Source organism: Tamandua tetradactyla, chromosome 4, assembly GCF_023851605.1.
Source record: "Tamandua tetradactyla isolate mTamTet1 chromosome 4, mTamTet1.pri, whole genome shotgun sequence".
Lineage (NCBI taxonomy): Eukaryota > Metazoa > Chordata > Mammalia > Pilosa > Myrmecophagidae > Tamandua > Tamandua tetradactyla.
Window position 1 is genome coordinate 142861730 of NC_135330.1, and position 11738 is coordinate 142873467.

The window sequence follows — 11738 nt, forward strand, 5'->3', positions numbered from 1 at the left end:
TCAACAATAAAAAGACAACCCAATTTAAAAATGAACATAGGCTTGAATAGACATTTTTCCAAAGAGGGAATGCATATGGCTAAAAAGAACATAAAAAGACGTTCAATATGACTTAGCTATTAGGGAAATGCAAATCTAAACCGTAATAAGATATCATTTCACACCTGTTAGAATGGCCATTATTTAAAAAAAAAAAAAAACAGAAAACTACAAGTGTTGGAGAGGATGTGGAGAAATAGCAAAACTCAATCACTGATCATGGGAACATAAAATGGTGCAGTCACTGCGGAAGATAGTTTGCCAGTTTCTCAGGAAGCTAAGAATAGAACTGCCACACAATCTGGCAATCCTGCTTCTAGGTATATACTCAGAAGAACAGAAAGCAGAGACTCGAATAGATATTTGCACACCGATGTTCATAGCAGCGTTATTCACAATTGCAAAAAATGGGAGCAACACAAGGTCCCTCTACCAATGTATGGATATACAAACTGTAGTATATGCATACAATATAATATTATTCAGTAGTAAGAAAGAATGAAGTCCTGATGCATGTGACACATGGATGAACCTTGAAGACATTACGTTGAGTGAAATAAGCCAGACACAAAAGGGCAGATATTGTATGATTTCACTGATGTTAACTAACCATAATAAGCAAACTCATAGAATTAGAATTTAGAATATAGGTTACTAGGAGACAATATGGGGATAAAGAATGGGGAGCTGATTCTTAATTTGTGCAGAATTCTATTTAGGTTGATTATAAATATTTGGAAATGGATAGCGGTGAAGGTAGCACAATATTGTAAGTGTAAGTAACAGTGCTGAATTATGTTCATGAATGTGGTGTAAAGGGGAAGTTTGGGGTCGTGTGTGTTACTAGAAGGAAAGTCAGAGGATAAAACACAGGACTATATAACAGTGAACCTTGTTGTGGACAAGGGATTGCAGTTAACTACAAACGTAAGAATTTTCTTTCTTGAATTATAACAAATGGACGACACTATTACAAGTTGTTTATAGTAGTGTGATATATGGAAAAATGTAACTAATATAAACTGTGGACTACAATTAACAGTAATATTTTAATATTCTTTCATCAATTATAACAAAGGTACCATACTATGCAAAGTGGGAACAATAGAGGCATATATGGGAATATTGTATTTTTTATACGAACTCTCTGTAAACCTACAGTTTCTTTAACTTAAAAATATATAACAATTAAAAAAACACAATATGTTAAATGAAAGAAACCAGACACAAATTACTACCTATTGTATGATTCTATTTATATAAATGTAAATATAAATACATTTATAGAGACAGAATTGGATTAGTGGTTACATATGGCTGGGGAAGGATAGAGGGATTGAGAGGTAATTGCTAAGGGGTATGAGCTGGATTTTTTGAGTAATGAAAATGTTCTAAATTTGATTGTGGTGATGAACGCACAACTCTGTGATTATACTAAAAGCCATTAATTGTACACTTTGGCTGGATTGTATGGTATATGAATACATCTCAATAAAACTAATTTAATAAAAAAGAAAGCTGGGTTCACCATCTTCATATCTGACAAAAGGTTGGTCTAATGTTATGCAGAAAGTATAACCCAAAACCAGGACTCAAATTAGAACTATTGGACCACTAAGTCCTGAACCTCTGTCTATGATATAGGCTCTTTTGTATCAAACTTCCAAAAATAGCCAAAGATGAAAGAAACTACAACTCTTCCAGTACACCAAATTATTTCTACACATGCTGGCAAAATCTCAAGATACAATCAGACATTAGGACATTGGCACAGGGTAATTTTTGGATCATGTTGTCTAAAATCCATTTCGACAATATCTCAGAAACTGCCATTAGACATGACCTCTTGGCTGTCTGTCTGATTCAGAGTTAGGAAGGGTAAGTGAGGATTTTCTTCCTAACTGTAGCTCTTTTGCACACAGCTACACCCTTACAGTGGAATGCTATGCACTACCATATGTGCAAGATTGGACAATTGCCTACCCAAGAATAGGGACAGTGGGATCAATACTATGATTTAACTTCAACCACAGCACACACAGAGAGGACTTTAGACCATAAAACACTTTCAGGATATGGAAGTTACCTTTCAATTAAAAAAAAACTTTTTAAAGTGTTAAAAGAAGAAAAATTGACTCAAATATTAAAATAAGAACTCCATTACAGATCAGGATAGAGAACAGGGTATATTATATATCATTGTGAACACAGAGGATACAAGTTGATCCAAAGTATAATTGTACTACACGACATGATTTTTATGACAAGTTATCTAAAGCATTTTTTAATTGAACCAAAAATTAAAGTTCACTATAAAAGAAATCAACAAACACTGCTGGAACTTCAGCTCTCAAATATACTAACCTCAGAATCACAAAATATTTTTGTCCACTTTCAAACAATGGCCAAACACTAAGTGATGGAAAATCTATTTTAAAATAATCACTTGAGACTTCCAAGTTTCAAAGGCTAGACAGATGTTTCCAAAAACTCAGATCTTTGAAATATATCTACATCTTCAGTATCGTTGACAGAAACACTTGTATGACAAATTCTGGGGGGTTCTCCCTAAATCACCAAAAATCTTCTGTTTTTTCTCCTGCTGTCATCAAACCTATTTTTGTGTATGACGAAAAGCTTCTCCTGCATGGAACCCGGATTCTCCTTCTGTTTGATCCTACAGTGAAGTCATCAAAATCTTGTTTTTATGATGCCACAGCCTGTTGCCATGAAAATGATTGCAATGTCATAAATTCGGCATTTCAACTTTACAGCAGGATCAAGGAGGAAAAGATGACGAGGCTGTTTGAAGGGAATGGTACAAGTGCTTCTGGTAATCAGCCAGAGGTACATGGAACCAGTAAAATGCACAGGGGGAAAGAAAACAGATATATGGGGCCAAGTCCTTTAATTTAAGCCACAAAACTGCCTCCAGCTCTGCCATGAAGATTTTAACATATGTCCCTTTTTACCATTAATTACTGTGTGCTCAATTGCAAAACCAGTGTATTTATCTGCCCTTTGTGAGCCAAAGCATCTGTTCTTTAAATTCAACAACAAAACCTATTGTGAGATATAGACATGAAACTTTTGAGAAGAGAAACTCTTAAAATATTAGAGCTACAGATTTTTCCTACCTAATTAGAGTATCTACAACCTCACTTTTAGCAGAGATTTTATACCACTTTGAGAAGGTAAATGAAGGAAAGTTGAGATTCAATTTTAAAATAATTTTTTGAAGATCCAAAAGAAAAGCATTCTGCCTAGATTCATGAACCTCAAAAGCACTAGTCAGCATTTAGCTCTCTCTGATGCATGTCACCAGGTCCTCCTTATTTGATATTAACATTTTGATTCATATCTCTTTATATTTGCACAGGGAGAGGCAGTGTAGTATTTGTAGTGAAAAGAGCCTTGGGACCAAGGAAACTTGGTTTAAATACTAGGTCCACCACTTCTCTCCACATAAAGTTAGAAAAGTTATTTTCCACCTCTGAGCTTCAGTTTTCTCACCTGCTAACTAGGATTAACAGAACATCCTTCAAAGGGTTAGTGGGAGAAAAAAGAGTCAATCTAAACACCTGGCATATAACATGCTCAAGAAGTATAAGTACCTCCCTGACCCCTGTTCCTCAATCACTGTAACACAGTCTAGTTTCTAAAGTCCTCTTGTATTAGCTATGATTTTCCAGGGAAACAGAATGACAGGATACAGATATATGTAAATATTATGAGATTTCTTATAGGAATTAACTCACACGACTGTGGGGATGGGACAGTCCCAATTCTGTAGGGCAGGCAACAAACTGGGAACTCAGAAGTAGGTTTTAATAAATTCCCCAAGAAGATGGCTGGCTGAAATAGAGATGGGAATTCTACCTTCTGACTGCTGAAATCATCACTTCTTTTAAGGTCTTCAATTCACAGTATGAGACTCTTCTCATTTTTTAAAGCAATCACCTTAGTTGATTATAGATGTAACCTGCCATAGATGCAATATACTTACTAATAATTTAAATCCAAGAAATATTCTTACTATAACCATCAGGCCAATGCTTGCTTGGCCAAACTGGACATCATAATCTAGCCAAGTGGACACATGAACTTAACCATCTGTAAAAACTTCATCATTGATCCCAGTTTGGTCTTCCATCTTCTCAACATAAGTAACATCTTTGACTTCCATGACTACACTTTCTCAGTTTTTTTCTTTTTCTCCAGTCATACCATCTCTTTTCAGACTCAGACTCTACTAGACCTTTGGAGTTCCTCATGTCTCCTCATGTTCACCACGGCCCTCATCTCTTTCCACTCTATACTGCCGCTCTCCCCCAAATTCACAGCTTCAGTATCATACATATATAAGTCACAAATATATTTATCTCCCTAGGCCAGACCCATCTATATAGGAACAGTATACTTGGCATGCACCTCTGTATGATGCAAATATACCTTAAACTCAACTTTTAAAAACAAAATTTTCAATCTTCCCCTGAACTTGACCCTACCTGGTGTCTCTACATTAGCAAATATTGTACAGGCTAGATACCTGAGGGTCAATCTGGACAACTCTTTGCTCCACAAACCTCATACTTTACCCATCTCCAAGAATCATCAATTTTATCTCCCATGCAATTCTTAAATCCATTTGTTTGACTCCATCATCTTTCCCACCACCTCAAGTCATGCTTAACACCATCATAATCACCTTCTAACTGATCTTCTACATCTATTCTTATTCCCCATGTAATGTGTTCTCTATGCTGCAACCAGAGCAATCTTTTTAAAATCCAAATCTGATCATAATATCTTCCTGCTGAAAACCCTCCAATTATTCCCAGATTTGCTTGAAATAAAGGCTCAATTAGAATAAGGCCTGTTCAGAACTGCATGGTATGATTCCTGCCTCCTTCTCCTATTCCAGTCAGACTTTTTCAAGTCCTCAAATGTACCTACTTTCCTCACCGCAGGGCCTTAGCACATGGTTTTCCCCCTTTCTGAGATGGTTTTCACATGTTTCATTTTCCAGCCTTTCTCCTAGTTTATCCCCCCAACTCATCCTTCCTGGACTCCTGTATTGAAAGTATTATAGTCTTTCACAGGATCATATTTCTTTCCTTCAGTGCATATACGTCAATTTAAAGTTATGCAATCATTAGAATAATTATTAAATTAACACCTGAGACCTACACCAAACTATAAGTTACATGAAAATAGGTGAGCTGTTTATTTTCCCATTGTATCTTCAGCTCTTGGTAAAGTACCTTGCTCTTGACGAGCACATAACATATGCTCAAAAGATATTGAGTTTATGATTAGTAATCTGATGCAATTCATTGACAGGTTATCACAAGTGATATTTCAAAAATCCTAAGAAGGGTAAATATGCACCTACCACACTACCCAGGCATTCCACACCTAGGTATTTCTTCAAAACAAATGGGAAGACAAGGAAATATCCAAAATAAGACTTGCAAGTAAATGTTTATAGCAGCTTTATTCACAACAGTTAAACTAGAAACAATCCATTGCACAGCAACAGGTGAATAGATAAACAAAATGTGATATATTCATATAATAGAATTCTAATTATTAATTATATATGCTCAAAAATACCTCTTACATTCACAATATATTTTGAAAAGGAATGAATTATTGATATATACAACATAATGAGCCCCAAAACCTTTAGGTTGAGTGAAAGAAGTCAGACACATAAAAAAGTATAATCTACTGTATGATTCCATTTATATAAAGTTGTAGAAAATGCAAACTAATCTGTAGTGATGGAAACTAAGACAGTGATTGCCTGGGGAAAGAGATGAGGGAGAGATGACTGCAAAGATGCATGGAAACACATCTGGAATGATGGAAATGTTTGCAATTTTGATTATGATCAACATATGTCAAAAAACATCAATTTTCCTTTAAACACATGCAGTTTATCGCTTTTCAATTTTATCTTGATAGAGCTGTAAAAACAATTTAAATTCCATAGGAAACCTTAAGAGCTGAATGCAACTAGTTCAGACTTAATATAATTTCTATGCATATTAAAGGTATCAAAGGAAACCTACAAAAAAAAAAGGATGTAGTCATAGGAGTTTGCTAACTATAACTTAATGATTTCATCATTCAACAAGCATGTTTTGTTTCTAATAGAAACAGGGAAGATAAAACAACTAAGAAATGCTAGAACTTATGACTAAAAAACAACTCTAAAAAATAATATTCTCTCTCATAAACTTATGGGTGAATTAAAGACAGAAAACAAAGTATTTTTATTTAGATATATATTTGCCAGGAGTTACTAGAGAATATCATGAGTTAAATCCCAGGATCTTCGATAATATATTATATAAAATAGGCTTGGAAGATGGCATGGCTAGAATTTAAAATAAATCAGGAGAAGCATATTTTTAAAGAAAGTATTTAAAACACATCCCCCCTTGAACTTTTTCTTTAGTTTGCATGGGGATTTAGCAATCTGAGTTTAAGTAAAAGCTATGAGCATTTTTCGCTACAGGCAAAATTTTATGTTCTCTTAGTTCTGTGATATGGAGGAGTCAGCCATTTCAAATTTTGCCGACTAAATAGAATATTAATGGCCCTAATGATTTTTAAATACTATTTGCAAGGTTGTTTAAAATGACTATGTCAAGCAACAATCAATAAGATAATGAATGTGAAAATACTTGTACATGCAAAGGGCTACTCAAGCATAAGTAAAAAGATGAAAATATTTTAGAAAAATACTTTAAAGATGAAAGCCGATTTGAAAAAATAGAATGGATGGTAAACAACTGAAATTTATTTGAATAGAGGTAGTATTAAGAGCAAAAACCACACTGGAGTAAGCCACTTGAGAAATGGAAAGCCCATATAGTTGGTTGTTTGATAACAGGGAGAGATTTCCCAAATAAGAAAATAAACCAATTCAAAAGCACACTACTTTTTAAACATCCCAAGAAAATTGTTCCTATCTTCAGTTGTGAGAATCTAACATCTAGAACAGTGTTTACAGAAATGTTTTCATAGAACTGTTCTACCTGAAGAGTTTCAGAGTCAAATCTAGGGCATACTGAGTTAAACAAATTTCCATAAACTCTACCATTATGATAACAATAATAGGAAAGAGATGATAACTTAATGAGTGAAATTTATTATGCAAACTTTTCCAAACTTATTTGATCACAGAATTATTTTTATCTCAAGGCCTCTTGTGGGTCTAACTTGGTAAATCCTGATCTAGAAACACTGAGTTCATTGGTGGAGGAATTCAGCAACCCAGATAAGACCAGAGCTAGCATGAAAAAATATGCAGGCGCAACTTCACTCCACTGGTGTGTCAATGAGAAGATTATTGACTAACAAAGCATCGCATAAAATATGGAGTTGGGTTATAGAGAAACCTGAGAGAAGCGTGTTTCTAAACAGAGAGGCCTACTGTGGGGATACAAGGACTGACTTATGTTGGCTCTAACTTCTATTTAGTGGAACCCAACTTTGGTGAGAAACCTGAGCTCCGATGAAAGCAAATCCCAAAACCCAGAATGTGATAAAAATTCAAGACCAGTGGCAGCTACATATAGGTAAGAGTTTCTCACACTGGTAATCCTGGACTCTGGGCCTCCTGCATGAGTTGCCTGTGAGATCTGTCCTACTCAGTCCGCGGGGGTCTTGCCTGAGAACATCTAGGTCCACCACCCATCAACCAGTTCCCTCCATTCTTTACCCCCCTTCAGGGCCTGGAAACTCTTAGCTACTTTCTGGATACCGTGTTAGAACCTGGAGGCTCTGGGAAGCCGTCCTCAGGTTCAGGGCTCCTGTGTATGGTTGAACCACATGGATACTGTGTAAAGTCCTCTGGCCATGAGAGCAAGCGGGGGGCGGGAGGGGGCCGAAATGCAATCTGCATTATGCTCTCCAAGAGTGCCCAGGCACTATGCCCTAGAGGAAGAGAACCACCGACTTTTTTCAAAAGGCTCTGGTCAGCTGTCTGGGCCTGGACTTGCCAGCCTCCCTCCATGCAGAGCAAATGCTTAATTCTTTCACCCAATGAGGGAGCCTCTTGAGGGAGTCTCTTCCTCATTCTCCCAAAGGCACTCCATGGGCTGGTAGTGCCCTGCCTGGACCCATTTGCCTTGACCCCTTGCTCAGTTATTTCTACTCAAGAACCTTGTGGCTCTGGTGACACGAATTGAAGGCTTCTGTACAGGGAAGGACACACCCACTTGAATGTGAACCCTTCAGCCTGGAAAAGCTTCCCCCACCTACTCCTCTGCCTTGGGGTAAAAATGGTAGGAGGACCTAGGAAAAAGACACAGGATGGCTAAAAAGTAAAAATACAACTGATTCCAAAAGTAAAAAAATAAATGTCCTATTTCAAAAACAGGATCCCCATTACAGAAACTATTGGCCTAAGCCAGGCCCTGGACTCAAGGCTCCTGGGCAGAGTGTCCACCTTAATGCATTCAGCATGGCCAGGGAGAGGTGGGCAGGATTAGATAACACAAGCAAGGCCGCGGGCAGTGGGGAGGGAGTCAGGTGTTCTTTGAGAAGGTGACTACGGCCTGGGCAGGCATACATTAAAACCTCTACTACCATTTTTCCTTGGACTTGTGTCTAATAATAAATTTTATACAAATTTTATATAAATTCTTTAACTTTCCATCATGAATTTTATATCCTACTTCCTTGAATTATAACTTTCATATGCACCTTCCTCAAGTTTAAATTCTCCTTTCAGGTGTGAAACTGAAAGTTCTGCAAGCACTTTGGTAAAAGTTTGGATCCTGAGATGTACATGGAAAAAAGACTCAGCAATTCATCACGATCATGCCCATTTTCATCTCATAAAGCAGGCACACCTTTTGAAACATTTGCACATTGATACACACTTGGTCATCCAGTAGGAATCCATTAAGGCAAGAATAGGCAAATGTCTCAAGAAGGAGGATGACTTTGTGGAGGAGTGACTCCCTCCAACACCTTCCCCCATTCCTCTATCAGTCTTTACTCCTGCCAGAGCCAGAGAATATTCTGGCCTCTACCATGACTCTCAGAATAATGCTCAGGGAAGGAAAACAATTCCATTAGATACTAAAAGAGAGATCAGCTTTACTGGTTCCTGGGAAAATTAAAGGTCCATGACATATCCAGTTCAATGACATACCCCCATGTGCCCGCATCGAATTAAGGAAGATGAGAGACAGGAAGAGCTAGAAAAAGAGAAAAAAAAAATCTCTCCTGCCCTCACCAAGAATGCCATGCACAGAGGCCGGAACAGAATTACCCCAACCTTCTAAAAATATGGGTTGATGGCAGCTGCTGAAGGAAAATGAGACATCAAAAAGTGTTGCAATGATGCTTCTGACAACACAAATGAAATCAGAAAGGCAGTCAGTTTAGGCGGGTTTCTTTGGAATTCCAGATCCAGTTCCTTCAGAGTGAATTCCCAATGCTTATTTCTTCCCTATTAAAATTAGTTTAACAGTGATTTCTAATGTTCTTTCTGTGTGCCAGAACATTTTTCATACATCTCCAAAGAGGTTTGGCTATTTGGGAAAGGCTTTGCTGTAAGAAAACAAAGAGCACCATGCCAAAAGAGCCAGACACCACTTACTGCTTTCTCATTGAATCCTCAGCAGATTTCTTCCCGCTGGTGTTGTGCAAACCATTTGCAGCTGGGTATTTTCCTACTTCTGAAACAACATTGTTTTCCCAACAGAACAGGACCTATTTGATGAATGGTGGCAGAGGGCTAAGGTGGAAGCAGATTTTGATTGCCTTGATTGCAAGCATCCAGGAGTTTAAAAATGACCTGAACGGCTTAACCCCTTCTTTTCTTATCTGTTCTATAGCAAATTATATAACAGAAAAAAAATTATATTTATATACGGTTAGAAACAGAAGATAAAACGGATGCTTCCTCCAATGTTTTTGGAACACTGTGATCACATTTATGGCCCCTTCTTGAAAACTATTTTATTACACAAATATTTCAGAAAAAAAAAATTCAAACAGCAAAAAAAAGAGCTCAAACAATATAGATGTATATGAAATAAAATGTGCAAATCCATATTTAGCACTCTCCCACTCCCATTTTTCTCCCCAAAGGGAACCAACTTTTACAGTTTAGTTAGGTGTATATTTTGGGGGGTTTTTTTTCTATGTAATTACGTAAATTGATTCTTCCCGTTGCTCTTTTCACTTAAAAGTACATCTTTAAGTCTTACCACATCAGTATATACAAATCTGCCTCATTCTTTCTAATGTTTGTAGAGTTGTTATGGTATGATGTAGTACAAAATTATCATTGTGTTGTCATGGTTAAAAATAGTGGGGTGGGGTTTTTTTGGCCTGGTTATGCACAACTTTTTTGAAAGATGAAGTGTTAGCTTGCAGAGGCATGTTTAAATTGCTCAATGTTGGAAAAAAAAAAGCTTGGCAAAACACACCCAAAAACAGCCCTGCCATGGACTCTGACTGGCAAGTCTTGGAAGAAGCTCTTTGGTTAGGAACTTTTCACAATACCTCCTTGAAACTAGTCAAATTCAAATCATTTCCAATTCTGATGATGTTTTACGAATACCCTGTATTATCCTGTGACCTCTTAACATAAGAGAAGATTGTTGAAAAAGAATGAAAACCGGTAATAGAAGAAGAGAAATATTGATTTGTTAGGTTGATTCTCTGGACAGGGCTTATTGCTTTCCATAAACCCTGGATGGTTAGGCCATCTTTCATTAAATTAGGCATTCTTGATTGGGTTACTCACCTTACTACAACAGTGGTCTCTCCCTTCCCCTGTGAATTCTTTCTCTCTTGCCTTAGCAAGTTGAAGATTCTTTAATCTACTTTTACTTTTTGGTAGCCAAATTATTCCAGCAGAAATGCATCATGACTGCTTTCTAGTACCATCTTTTTCTTTTTAAGTAAAATGGGCCTGTAGCATAAGAAGAGTTGAAAAAATACTAATAATAACCTGCAACTCCACAGGAGCCTACACTTTTAAGTGAAAGGATAATTTAGCTTCTCCCCAGGACATAAGAACATGGTCATTTCGTGTCAGCTTATAATGAATGAGCACAACTCTTTGATCAATGGCATCAAAGGCAATTGATAGTACCAATATTATGGATGTTTGACAATTTTACATTGACTTAATGTCTGAAATCAATCAACCTCACACCATTTTTATTTCCTTTCCATTGCTCTTGCAAACTTGGATATCATTCAGACCCTGAATTTCTAGGGCCTCCTCCTATAACAGGGGAATGATATCCATGGAAGAGTCTAGCAACCTGTAACCACTGGATGTGAACCCATTAAAAACTAGAGTGGGTAATTTTACCATCAAAAGAAAACTCCCTCTGCAAGGAAATGTCAAAACTCAAGTGGTCATTGCATTTTGAGATGACCTTATTTTTAAAACTTTCTTTCTTGTTTCCTATCTCTTACAACCCACTGTTGGTTATTTGGGGACAAGAGTACACGGTGGCAGCAGGGCCTTGATGCTGAGATTTAGTCTGAATGCAGCTCAGGCTTTCGTTCACATTCCATTTGTTCAAGTAACTTTTCCAGGGAGAGGCAGTGAGGCCAATTATCTTAGAAACAAGCAATTATAACCACATTCACAGCTCCCTAAAAGGGTGAGTGCATTCTAGTAACAATTTCTCATGAAAGAAAAACAGTAA

At 37.0% G+C, this 11738-nt stretch overlaps 1 long non-coding RNA gene across 2 annotated transcripts; it reads left to right on the forward strand.

Annotated features, from left to right (window-relative positions):
• Positions 1 to 695: 695 nt before the first annotated feature.
• On the forward strand, positions 696 to 9558 carry LOC143679398 (uncharacterized). Of its 2 annotated transcripts, none has more exons than XR_013173719.1 (3): positions 696 to 808; positions 7534 to 7631; positions 8789 to 9558. It is a non-coding gene; the product is annotated as an uncharacterized LOC143679398 (long non-coding RNA). The 2 variants fall into 2 exon arrangements; XR_013173718.1 differs by having other exon boundaries at positions 707 to 814.
• Positions 9559 to 11738: the final 2180 nt, after the last annotated feature.